The sequence below is a fragment of the Trichomycterus rosablanca genome, chromosome 3 (assembly GCF_030014385.1).
Source record: "Trichomycterus rosablanca isolate fTriRos1 chromosome 3, fTriRos1.hap1, whole genome shotgun sequence".
Classification (NCBI taxonomy): domain Eukaryota; kingdom Metazoa; phylum Chordata; class Actinopteri; order Siluriformes; family Trichomycteridae; genus Trichomycterus; species Trichomycterus rosablanca.
Window position 1 is genome coordinate 53558695 of NC_085990.1, and position 9895 is coordinate 53568589.

Consider the following 9895-nt stretch of genomic DNA (forward strand, 5'->3'; position numbering starts at 1 on the left):
TTGTCTTATCTTGTCTTCCCTCATCTTGTCTCATCTTATCCTGTCTTATCTTGTCTTCTCTCATTCTGTCTTGTCTCATCTGGTCTTGTCTCATCTTCTCTCATCTTGTTTTATCTTGTATGTTCTCTCAGCTTGTCTCATGTTCTCACATCGTCTTGTTTTGTCCTATTTTGTCTTATCTTATCTCTCTACTTATCTTGTCTTTTCTCATCCTGTATTCTCTCATCTTGTCTTATCTTGTCTCGTCTTGTCTTATACTATCTTATCTTATTTGTTATCATGTGTGGGACAATAAATATGGGAACCAACAGACGTGGACCACTTTTCCCATCCACAAAGTGATGCTGCTAACTAGATGATAATTAACAGATGAGAGAAGCCAAAATCTTCTCATAAGCTCTGCTGGGACTTGTGCTATAGACAAATGTGCTGATCTATATTTAATTTAACAAGTTACAGATAAAAAAAATTAAAGATGAATTGAGAGCAGTTTTTACTCTAATAAACACGATGTTTTACACTATCGTGCATATAAAGCAGGTCATTTTAAGTCAGCCTCACTGGCAGTAAAGCACGTTTTCTCCTTGTAGCAGCTCCAGATCATTTTATATCTCTTAGAAACATGACGTTTACCTGTATCGTGCATATTTACCATGCAAGTTCTCAGAATGTAGTTCTCCACAGTCCAAAGACAGAGTGCTTTTCGCCGCTCCAAACATTGGCGTCATTAAAACGAACATCCGTTAGACTCCAGAAGGCTCTGGATAAACCATTCTATAAAAACAGCCCCTGATCATTTTATTTCTCTAACAAACATGATGTTTGCCGATATTGTGCATATTTAGCATGTAATTTCGCAGAGAGTAGTTCTCAGCAGTCCAACAGCAGTGTTCTTTACACCACTCGGGCCAAACCTTGGTGTCACACACAACAACCATCCGTTAGAATGTAAACAGCTCCTCCAGAACGCTCTGGATAAACCGTTCTATAAAAACAGCCCAGATTATTTTATTTCTCTAATAAACACGATGTTTGACTTAAGTCAGACTTCCTGGCGATAAAGCACTCCAGACGTAGGTCTCCACTGTCCAACGGCAGAGTGCTTTACACCAGAGGGCTTTACGAACATCAATTAGACCGTAGAACACTCTTGATAAATAATTTTATAAAAAACAGCCCCAGATCATTTTATTTCTCTAACAAACATGAGGTTTGCTGCTATCATGCCCCTATAGTACTTCTCAGCAGTCCAACGGGCAGTGTGCTTTACGCCGCTCCAGCCAAACGGTTTCACGCACAACAACAATTCAGTAGAACATAAATGGCTCCTCCAGAACACTCTGGATAAACCGTTCTATAAAAGCAGCCCAGATCATTTTATTTCTTAACAAACAAGACGTTTGCTGCAATCGTGCATGTTTAGCATGTAATTTCTCAGAAAGTACTTCTCGGCAGTCCAACAGCAGAGTGCTTTATGTCGCTCCAGCCAAACCTTGGTGTCACACACAGTGGAAATCTATTAGAGCGTTAAAAGCTCCTCCAGAACACTCCGGATAAACAATTCTATGAAAACACCTTATATTATTGTATTTTTCTAACAAACACGGTGTATGACTTAAGTCAGGCCTCCTGGCGGCAAACCACTCCGAATGTAGCTCTCCGCTGTCCAATGGCAGAGTGCTTTACGAACATCAGTTAGACTGTAGAACACTCTTGATAAACAATTCTATAAAAAAAAACACTTCAAATCATGTTATTTCTCTAAAAAAATGTGATGTTTGCCGCTATCGTGCTGCTGTTGTACTTCTCAGCAGTCCAACAGCAGTGTGCTTTACGCCGCTCCAGCCAAACGGTTTCACACACAACAAAAATTCTTTAGAACGTGAACAGCTCCTCCAGAACGCTTTCAATAAACCGTTCTATAAAAGCAGCCCAGAATATTTTATTTTTAACAAACATGATGGTCGCTGCATTTGGGCATGTTTAGCATGTAATTTCTCAGAAAGTACTTCTCAGCAGTCCAACAGCAGTGTGCTTTACGCCGCTCCAGCCAAACCTTGGCGTTACGCACAACAAACATCCGCTGGATTGTAAACGGCTCCTCCAGAACGCTCTGGATAAACCGTTCTATAAAAAACAGCCCAGATTATTTTATTTCTCTACACGCCGTTTGACTTAAGTCAGACTTCCTGGCGATAAAGCACTCCAGATGTAGTCCAACGGCAGAGTGCTTTACACCAGAGTGCTTTACGAACATCAGTTAGACCGTAGAACACTCTTGATAAACAATTCTATAAAGAACAGCCTTCTCAGTAGTCCAAAGACAGAGTGCTTTACGCCACTCCAGCCAGACCTTGGTGTCACACACGTAACGCAAACGGCTACTCCAGAACGCTCTGGATAAACCGTTCTCACGCCGGTGACCTTTCAGCCGCGGGTCGTGACGTATTATTTTTACACGCTCCGGCGCTGGCCGCTCGCTCCTGCGTGACCCGCTGCATTTCCACGTCACAATAATAGCGCCCACCCCTGAACCGGTGCGGCTCCAGCGGGGAGGAACTTTTGGGAAAGTGCCGTCCGGTGACACCGAGAGCTTCGTTGTATCCAGAGGAGTCTACGCACTTTTGGATCTGTGGTGCATTTCTAACGACCGAGACATTTCTGCTGACCTGAACGTTTCACTGGGCTGGACCGTCGTGCAGAGTCTCCTGCAGAGCTGCATGTGAACGTAACCTAAGCAGGTTGTGTGGTTAAGTTTCCATACGTTCCATAAATACATAAATACATATCATTTTACTGTACCGTGTGTTTGTGGTTTCACTCGGAGCGCAGACGGTGTGGCGGTTATTTCAGTGTATTTATTTGGTGTGCTGCAGGTGCCGTATCACTGCATGTGTGTGTGTGTGTGTGTGTGTGTGTGTGTGTGAGGCGCTGTAATACAGGAGCGGGACGGTGTGTATGTTTATTTTTGGCTCAGTGCGAGCTTGTCGATGGCTGTCGATGCGTCGCAAAGGAAGGCTCTGAGATATCAGCAGACCCTGGTCAGTCTCTCTCTCTCTCGTCTCGTTCTCGGCGTCCTTTGTGTCGTTTTGCGCTCAGGTACGTTGTTGACTAGCCGCGCGGCGGGTCCTAGCTATGCTAGACATGTGCGTGCTGGATTTCGCTGCATTTGGAAGCGGCGCTCTGGCGTACCGGGGCGGATTCCCTCTCTCCGCAGGCCCTCGGCGTGTTAATCTGACCCGGGTTCGGCTCTGATTGATTTTCCGTTCCGTTCTGGGCGCTGGTGTGATACTGGGCGAGGCGCGGTGCTGGTTTGAGACCAGTTTGTGTTGGTCGGGATGTGTTTCTATTAGTGCGCGTTAGTGCCATGCATGTTATTCCACTCACTCAGTGGAAGTAAAAGTGTTGACACTCGCTTCCTTCTTCTATTCTCCACCTGTTCTTTTTATTGGCTGCTGCCTGCCTGCTTTATTTATTTATTTATTTATATTTATTTATATTTATTTATTCCCACTACTTAGAACTAAAACATCGTTAGACTTAAATTGTTCTAGGATTCATAATCGTTTCAAAGTCGTGTTACGTTTGATTCATAAACTACTAACTTTTGTAGTAACCTTTGATTCACTCACCTATGTACTGATTCATTCCATTCACTTACCTGATTCCTGATTCATTCAATTCAAGTACATGTGTACTGATTCCTTAGATTTATTTACCTGTCTACTGATTCATTCGATTAATTAACCTGTTTACCGATTCATTTTATTCACTCACCCATGTGCTCCTTCTTTCCATTCACTTACCTGACCACCGATTCACTCGATTCACCTACATGTGTACTGATTCCTTTGATTCACTCGCCTATGTACTGATTCATTCCATTTATTTACCTGACTACTGATTCATTCGATTCGCCTACCTGTGTGCTACTGATTCCTTAGATTTATTTACCAGTGTACTGATACTTTTGATTCACTTAACTGTATTTTTGACCTGTCTACTGATTCATTCGATTCACTTACAGTATTTGTCTGTTTGTTTGTTTGTTTATTAGGATTTTAACGTCATGTTTTACACTTTTGGTTCCATTCATGACAGGAACGATAGTTACTCATTATACAAGATTCATCAGTTCTCAAGATTATATCGAACACAGTCATGGACAATTCAGTGTCTCCAATTCACCCTCACTTGCACGTCTTTGTACTGTGGGAGGAAACCAGAGCACCCGGAGGAAACCCACGCAGACACGGGGAGAACATGCAAACTCCACACAGAAAGGACCCGGACCGCCCCGCCTGGGGATCGAACCCAGGACCTTCTTGCTGTGAGGCGACAGTGCTACCCACCGAGCGAACTTATTTCTCTAGTGGTTCATTTAATTCAATTACTGTCTACTGAGCCATCTGATTTACTAACCATTCTGCTGATTAATTTGATTCACTTATTTGCCTATTGATTTATTCCGTTCACTCACCTGTCTACTGACTCATTTGACTAACCTGTCTACTGATCCCTTTAATTTAATAACCTGTCTACTGATTCATTTGATTCACTCACCTGCCTATTGATTCATTTGATTTAGAATTGCACAATTTCAGCTACCAACCATCCGGCAGTTTTATTTATATTTCAGGTCATTCTTTGTGAGTTGGCGTACACTCATCTGTGTTTGATTTTGTTCATCCGTCTTAGTCTGAAGTTACTGACGTCCCCACTGATTCAGTTTAGTTTGAATTAGTTGAGCATTTTCTTCAATGGTTTCTCTGATTCTTTTTTAGCTTGACTCTGTGAATCACTATGAATCGCTATGAATCACTCCACCGCTTTATGTTTGTTTAATTCGTTCAGAATCGTTTTCTCAGTTATTTTTGTTTGACTGTTTTGTACTACAACTGATCTGTCAACTGTTGATTCAGTTCGTTTTATCTGGCTCCGATTCTTTCAGCTTCGAACAAACTAAACGACTCTGCGAGTGATTTTAAACGTCTAATGGTTTGTAATTCGTTCTGCTTGTGGCTCGTATGTAACTCGCGTGCATGTGGGCTGACGCTAACGCGGCGTCCACATCTGTGTGACAGCGTGCTAGAGGAAACCTGAGCATGCAGGTTAAATATACATCCTCTTTAGCATGGAGCAGAGGAACGTACAGCACAGCTCAGCTTATTAATGACCCCCTGCAGAGTCGCCCCTGTTCTGGAGCGGCTGGAACCGGGGGGATTGTGAAATTTAGAAACTGTGTGTTACCACAGAGAAAATTATTTTTAAATGCATAAGTCGAGTCAATTGTGACGATACTGGTTTTACTGATTATATCAGCCATAACATTAAAACCACCTCCTTGTTTCTACTATCACTGTCCATTTTATCAGCTCCACTTACCATATAGAAGCACTTTGTAGTTCTACAATTACTGACTGTAGTCCATCTGTTTCACCCTGTTCTTCGATGGTCAGGACCCCCACAGGACCACCACAGAGCAGGTATTATTTAGGTGGTGGATGATTCTCAGCACTGCAGTGACACTGACATGGTGGTGGTGTGTTAGTGTGTGTTGTGCTGGTATGAGTGGATCAGACACAGCAGCGCTGCTGGAGTTTTTAAACACCTCACTGTCACTGCTGGACTGAGAATAGTCCACCAACCAAAAACATCCAGCCAGCAGTGCCCTGTGGGCAGCGTCCTGTGACCACTGATGACGGTCTAGAAGATGACCGAATCAAACAGCAGCAATAGATGAGCGATCGTCTCTGACTTTACATCTACAAGGTGGACCGACTAGGTAGGAGTGTCTATTAGAGTGGACACGGTATTTAAAAACTCCAGGAGCGCTGCTGTGTCTGATCCACTCATACCAGCACAACACACACTAACACACCACCACCATGTCAGTGTCACTGCAGTGCTGAGAATCATCCACCACCTAAATAATATCTGCTCTGTGGTGGTCCTGTGGGGGTCCTGACCATTGAAGAACAGACTGAAACAGATGGGACTACAGTCAGTAATTGTAGAAATACAAAGTGCATCTATATGGTAAATGGAGCTGATAAAATGGACAGTGAGTGTAGAAGCGAGGAGGTGGTTTTAATGTTATGGTTGATCAGTATATATATATATATATATATATATACAGTATATATATATATATATATATATATATATATATATATATATATATATATATATATATGTGTGTGTGTGTGTGTGTGTGTGTGTGTAAAATATGTGACAGTATAAGGTCTAAGCAATTGAGGGTAAAGGGCCTTGCTCAAGGGCCCAACAGTGATGACCTGGCAGTGGTGGGGCCTTTTTTTTTGTTTACTACAACTATACCAGCACTACTATCTAAGGGCTTGCTCATGGGCTCAACAGAGACAACTTTGAGGTGGTGGGATTTGATCAGACAACCTTCTGATCACTAGTTAGCACCCTGCCCCGGATTAAACCACACACCGGACAGTTCTGAGCTTTATTCTCCCTGATGGAACTCCTGCCCTGTGTATTAAGTGCTGTTGACAGAACACTGTCAGCCACAGACGCCGGTCATTAATCACTGCTGCATTATGGGTCACGTATTTCCCGAGTCGTACAGTACGGCCCGGATTCCACACCTCTATCACAAAGAAGGCAGGTACAGTTAGTGAAGGTGAAAAGGACAGGAGTGTAGAGGTAAGAGAGGGATCGCACCGGACTCTCGCCGGACGCAGTGACAGGATAGATCACCATGAGGGATGTCAGGGAACACTCCGAGACCGTAATGAACTTGGATCAGGTTTTGGTAAGAGCTAAAATTATATTTTAATGATATTTGCTTCATTCTGAGTAGATAATAAAAATTAACTGAGAATTTTTACCTTACAGTCGTGCACTTAAAATTTTTTTTGCAGAAAGACCTAAATCAATACTAATGCAAGTGCAACTTTTAGACTGGTGTCCATTTAGTTACAGAATAGATTTTAACGTGGAGCTACAGGTCCATAAATCACAGACCCATCGATTCCATCTCAGCAAACGTACAAGTAGGTCTCGGTCTCTTAGAGTCCACGGACTTGGGTCAGCTTGTCTAGCCCAGAGTCCAGACTAAATACTCTACACCAGGGGTGCCCAATACGTTGGTCGCACAGTGCACGCCGGTAGATCGCGTCTCATTCAAACAGGTCAGCGTGATCGACATGAAATGTGGTCACTGTTTCTCTAATTAGCTACACCTCAGCCCACCTAAAGCACGGCTAATCTAGGACGTTTTCATTCATCAGTAGCCAGTTTGCACCATTTTTGCATTTTTCCTTCTGTGACCTGCATTGTTTGTGAAGACGAGGGCGCAACCGAGCACAAAGAAACCAAAAACGCTTCGATTCGGGCGAGAACGCTGCAGAGACGCTGTTTCATTCATACGTGGAAGAAGCTGACAGAGAAATTTGAACCTACAATCTGACATTCATATGAAGTCAAGCGCCTCTGCTGGACAAGTTTGGAACTTGCTGGCTGAGGAAAAAAAATCCAAACATTTTTGGATCGACCTACTTGTGTAAATCAGCCTTTTTCAACATGAGAATAATGAAGTGTAAATATCCGTCCACTCTTACTGATGAACACTTGGAAGCTGCTTGAGAATCAGTATCAGCAGCTCCTTTCCAGATACATAAACCTGACCGACACCATTCAGTGTAAATCATCAGAATAAGATCAGTGTGATTTCACTCGCTGCTCTGTAAAGCTGAACATCAATACAGGAACTGAAGCTGCATTTAATTAAGCGTCAAAGCCTTATTGAAACATGATAAGGCCGACCTTAAAAAGTGAAAACTGAAATAGTAGAGCTCAAGCCACGAAAGTGTGGGCACCCCTGGTCTACACACAGCTGGAACAAACTTTCGGAAGATCTTGGATGTTCCTCAAATGTAGACATTTTTAAATCCAGGTTAAAATCGTTTCTCTTTTTACATACTCGTGATTGGCATCTAAAAGTTGCTTATTTTAAGTTTTGGCACCTCACCTTTTTACCTTCAATACGCTAATTTGATCAGTTTTATACTCTTATGTTCTTTGTTTTAATGTCATGCCTATGTAGGGTTAAGAACCTTGCCCAGCGATTTAAAGATTGTAGGTTTGAATCCCGGCTCTGACATGCGGCATCTATTGGTAGCCTAGTGTAGTCGTGGTTAAGCCTTTTGTTCCAAAGATTTTTGGGACCCTCTTGGCACAGGTTATGATATTATTCTCATGCTTCCAGTGAAGGTTTTGAGTCCTTGCTCAAGAGAATTTGATGAATCCACGATGAAGGTATAAATCTTGGTATTGTCTGATTGTGGTTGATGTACTGGGTTTATTTCTGGTGACCCAGTGGTAGGAGCTTCATCACTTGGGTCTGCTTCAGCATGATCTGCAACATCCGCCATCCGTTGACCTTTGCACCTTTGAGGTGGGCGATATTTGTCCGATATCAGACCCCCGTCTCCCGTATCCTAACAGTCGTCTGTCTTACCATGTGTGATTATTTTTACTCTTCCCAAAGGGATCCAAATGCAACCGGATCCCTTTTTAGGCTCAGTGAGGCCCCCTAGGGGTTGAGAACCACTGATTCAGTGGGTAGAGCTTTCAGTTATCATGCAGCCACTGTTGGACCCTTGAGCAAGCTGACCCTGCCCTCTGACCCCAGCTTCCAAACAAGAGATATGGGACAGTGGTAGCCTAGTGGGTAGAGTCTTGGGCTATCAATCAAAAGGTTGAGAGTTTGAATCCCAGCTCTGCCATGCAGCCACTGTTGGACCCATGAGCAAGGACCTTAACCCTCTCAGCTCCAGGCTCGCCGTACAGTGATGGTATATATGTATATATGACAATAAAGGCGTAGGGGAAGCAGTTAAGGTACTGGACTAGTAATCGAAAGGTTGCTGGTTCAAGCCCCACTGCTAGGTTGCGACTGTTGGGCCTCAATTGCTCAGACAGTATACTGTGTTAGTCGTTATCAGGGCTAGTGGTGGATGAAATGTCCGACAAGCTAATGGTCAGGTGTCCACATTGTTTTGACCCTACAGTGCATGTACTTCACGCTTCATGTTCCCTTAATGATTGTAATTAATGTCACAAATCATCTCACTTCAGCAGCTGTCCTTAAATACTAGATGTTTGATAGAAAAGCACTTTTATTACATCCTGCTCGTGTATTTTATAGTTCGTATCGGGACGAGAGCGGATCATGACGATTAACGGGCGGCTCTGGAGGAATTACAGCTCGTTATTGTTCTCCGAGTCCGAGCATGTCTGGGCGTCTGTCTGTCAGTGCCTGGGTCAGATTTTAATCATCATGATTCTCGGCCAGCGTGGAGGAATGCCCTCGTATTATATTTTAATTAAGTCTCAAGGTCGCCGCGCCCTTCACCTCCCACTGGTGATTCTTTCACTCCTTCGCTTCCTGAGCCCTCAAGTCATCTGAAGGACGTATTTAATCACGCTCACGAGATGAGAAGAGACGGGAATTCCAGGCGCTGTCTAAAATCATTGGAACCTTTGAGTAATCGAGAGCGCAGGGTCAGACACTGTACAGCTTTTCTATAGTCCACAGGGTGTGATGGCTAGACGACCGGGTCAGAGCATCTTCTAAACCACAGCTCTTGTGGGGTGTGTCCCGGTCTGCAGTGGTCAGTATCTATCAAAAGTGCTCCAAGGAAGAAACAGTGGTAAACCGGCGACAGGGTCATGGGCGGCCAAGGCTCAGTGATGCACGTGTGGTCCGATCCAACAGACGAGCTACTGTAGCTCAAACTGCTGAAGAAGTTCATGCTGGTTCTGATAGAAAGGTGTCAGAATACACAGAGCATCACAGTTTGTTGTGTATGGGGCTGCATGGCCGCAGACCAGTCAGGGTGCCCATGCTGACCCCTGTCCA